The sequence below is a fragment of the Mastomys coucha genome, unplaced genomic scaffold (assembly GCF_008632895.1).
Source record: "Mastomys coucha isolate ucsf_1 unplaced genomic scaffold, UCSF_Mcou_1 pScaffold12, whole genome shotgun sequence".
Lineage (NCBI taxonomy): Eukaryota > Metazoa > Chordata > Mammalia > Rodentia > Muridae > Mastomys > Mastomys coucha.
In genome coordinates, this window is record NW_022196894.1 from 28896679 (window position 1) to 28900495 (window position 3817).

Genomic DNA, 3817 nt, shown 5'->3' on the forward strand with positions numbered 1-3817 from the left:
GCTGGGCTAAAGCAGCCGCACCCGCTGTCGCGGAAACCACTACCGGCGTCTCCGTCACGACACAATGACCACAACGCCACAGCCCAACGCCGCGCGGCGGGCGGCCCTTCGCCGCCGGCAAAGTAGCCCGCGGCCCGCGGAGGAGGCCGGCCTAGTGCCCCGGCGCGGGAGCGACGCGGACGCCGAAGCCAAGCCCTGCCCGCCCTCTCGCGATATCTAGAGCGGGGCGGGGCGAGAACTAAGCCGGCCTTCTTGCCCCGCCCCGCCCCGTCCCGCTCCTCCTCAGTTCACCCAACAAGTGTGTCTGCTGTACAGATTTATAATGCCCAGTTCTCTCCCATCGCCATGAGGCCTTTTTGATATTTCTGTCTTAAGACAGAAAACTGAAGCTCATGGGTGACTCACTCCACAAAGATAAGAGATGTTAGCTGACTAAACGATTAATAATAGCTCCCATTTCTATTTAATCTTTGTAATCATTTTCTTTTTTTTCCCTATCTTTTTTTATTTGAGACAAGGTCTTTCTATGAGGATCAAGCCAGTCTCGAACTCACCGAGATCTACCTGCCTCTGCCTCCTGAGTGCCAGGATTAAAGGTCCATGCCGCCACACCCAGTCCTTCCAAATTTAACTCTACTATAAAAATCATAGAATATCAGTATTGAGATGGTTCTCAAAGATCGGTTATGAAACCATAGAATAGTCATTTCTATGATATCATAAAAAGTCTGCATTGGAATAATATGACCTCTTTGTACCACTGGAGAAGCCGATAGACAGAAAAGAAGAACTAAACCGCCACTTCCACGCACTCCGTCTGTAATACATGACATTGTGGCAAAGGCAATAGGGCAATGGAGGACTGGAGTGTGTCCTTACAAAGCAAGGATCAACAAGACATCAGAAGTTAGGGGAACCATTTTCAATAGATTCAAATTCTCAGTGCTCTCAGGGGGAGCCAAGTCCCCTGCACTTAATTTGGGAATTCAGGCCCCCCAGTACATTTTCTGTTGCTTACTTCAATGTCCCACCTCCTTCAGTCTTCAACTCCATCACCAGCCAGATATTTTCCACTACTCTCTTCTGATCAGACCTCTTAGAGACCTCTGGTCGACTAAGGCACATGGAAATGCCACTGCCATCAGATTGACCCCAGCCTTCTGGAACTTTAGACAGCTAGGTGTCTGGTAGGAAGGTTGTCACAGGGATACCCACCCATACCATGAAATGGTTATCCAGCCACTTAGAGGTGCCAGAACTTCTTCCAGTTCCCTTGGCTCTGACTCAGGAAGCCTAGGCAGAGGAGATTCCCAGCAACTTCTCTTTGCTGGGGAGAGGAATGCAAAGTTTGACTCTATTTTTAAGTAGTAACCTCACTCAAATGAGCGTCTTCTGCCTTTGTGCCTAGAAGACAATACTGTCTGCTGTCTTTAGGACTGTGCTCCTGGGAACAGCGTCAGGTTTCCTGAAAATGTTCCGATTTTCCAGGCTGGCCCCTGGCTGAGTTCCTGTCAGAGGAAGGCCTCAGTAAGGGACGGGTGCTGGCGGAGATAATGGAGGGGAAGTGCACAGGAAGGCGAGAAGGGAAGCAGCTTTGCCGATCATGTTGCTGAATGTGCTCTCCTGGGATTTCTGAGGCAAAGCTATGAGAGCTGTCCTTGGCTCGGGGCCCACCTCTGTTCCCAGTCAAGTGTTTCCTCCTCCTTCCTTGGCTGGGACCTTCCAGTAGATCCTGATAGAACCTGGCAGCCAGGTCTAAACCAGAGGCATTTTGAGCCCGGGGAAGCAACCAGCTGCCTCTTCTTGCTCTGCTTCCTGTCAGAGCCTAGCTCAGCACTGATAATCTTGTTTTGAAGAGAAGACTCAAGACTTTTCCCCAGGTTCATAATTATTGGGTCATTCGCTTTGTTCCTGCTTGGCCAAACTGAACTGTGACTGGGCTCATAATTGAGCATCACCCTTGCTGGGAGAAAGCAAGCCCTCTAAGGAACAGGGCAGCCACAGCTTGACATAATGTGTTTTATTACAATAAGCTAAAAGACGGCGGGGATAGAAGGCGGGTTCTCCGAGGAGCCTTGGAAAATGTTTCCCTCATCAAAGTTTGACGTTTGCTTCATTCTCCTTTATGCTTGATTCCATTAAAAAGTCAACAGAGGAAAATTCCTTAGACAGAAACCAGCATGGGAGTTTGGCTGCAAGCTTTTGAGTGCCAGAACACGTTTTCCTCATATTTTAGAACAGTCGACTCCCTTTATACCTCAACGTAGCCAAAAGATCTCTAATTGCCTCCAAACAGAAGCGCTCTCCCCCTCCTCCTGTGAGGCTAGCCCCCAGAGGAGCTCACCTGGAACAAACAGCGCAAGTGCCACCTTTGATAGTGTCTTGTGCTACAGTTCCTGCTTGACTGCGGCGAGATGGAATCTTCCAGTTTGGATTCCATTTCTGGAAATAGATTTTAAGCTCAAGGCAAATCACAAGCACCATTTTAAAAGAAATTGGAGCAGGTGAGATGGTTCAGCAGGCAACGTGTCTGCTGTCAAAACTGACCTGAGGTTGATCCCTAGAACCCACACAGTAAAAGGAGAGAACCAATTCCCGAGAGTTGTCCTATGATCTTTATACATATACATGTGTACACACACGCACTAAAATGTAATTAAAAAATAAACATAGGACAAAATTGTCTGCCAGGCATTCTTTTCAAGATGTATTTTTTATTTATTTAATGTATATGGGTGCTCTATCTGCATGGATACCTGCAGGCATCAGACCTCACTATAGATGGTTGGTGAGCCTCCATGTGGTTTCTGGGAATTGAACTCAGGACCTCTGGAAGAACAGGCAGTGCTCTTAGCCACTGAGCCACCTCTCCAGCCCCCATTTTTGTTCTTGTTTGAACATATTACGTGGTCTCCCTGGCCCAATGCAGCATATGGGAGATGCTTTCAATGTACCCTCAGCTCATGGCTTAGTCAGATGGCTTTCTGTCCCTTGGATGGACTGCTAAGGCCAAAAGTGTTAGAGTTCCCATCCAGAGCAGGATTCTAAACTCCAAAACTGGAGACGGCTTGCTTCAGCAGCTGCTTCCATCCTGCCAGGCTAAGCTATCTACCTCAGGTCCAAGAGTGTGCCCCACCCCAACCTCTGGAAAATACCCAGAGGTTATGACTTAATGACCACGGAGTCAACAGTGGCTGTTGGCCAGGTGTAGCAGAGTGTCCTTATTCTTTTCAGGTAATTAAGCCCTCCCTGGGCAGGAAGATCACAGATTTTGCAGGGGCAACATTATCTGATCAAAATATAAAAAAGTCTTAGAAAGGGAGGCAGAGCCCCAAAGGGTGCTGAGAACAAAGATTAATTATTCTCTGCTTGAAGAATAGCTTTGATGTGTGTCCCTGAAACTCTCTTCTGTTGCTCTTCAAAGATAGTGCAGCAGAAGCTTGGGAGTGACCAGGACAGCTTCTCTGAGACAGAGCACAGGCCCTTCTCAGGATACAGAGCTTTCACTGTCTCTAGATGCTTTAAAAATGAGTTACACCCAATGAATCTGGACAAGTAGTCCTCTTCAAAGCCTGTAAGACCCAAGCTGGAAAAAGCCAGAATAAGCTGCTGTGATCTGAGGAGTGGTTAGCTGCCACACACACTTTGCGTGAAGGCGATATCTGAGGCGTAAACTTCAAGGAAAGTCAGTCTCCTGCCTCCGCATTGTCGCCTGGCACCCCAAACTCAGAGGTGGCCCAGATATGTCCTCGTACTAGTGTGCTAGGAACTCACCAAGATATCATTTTCTTACAGCTAGCAAGAGGAAATTCGGACC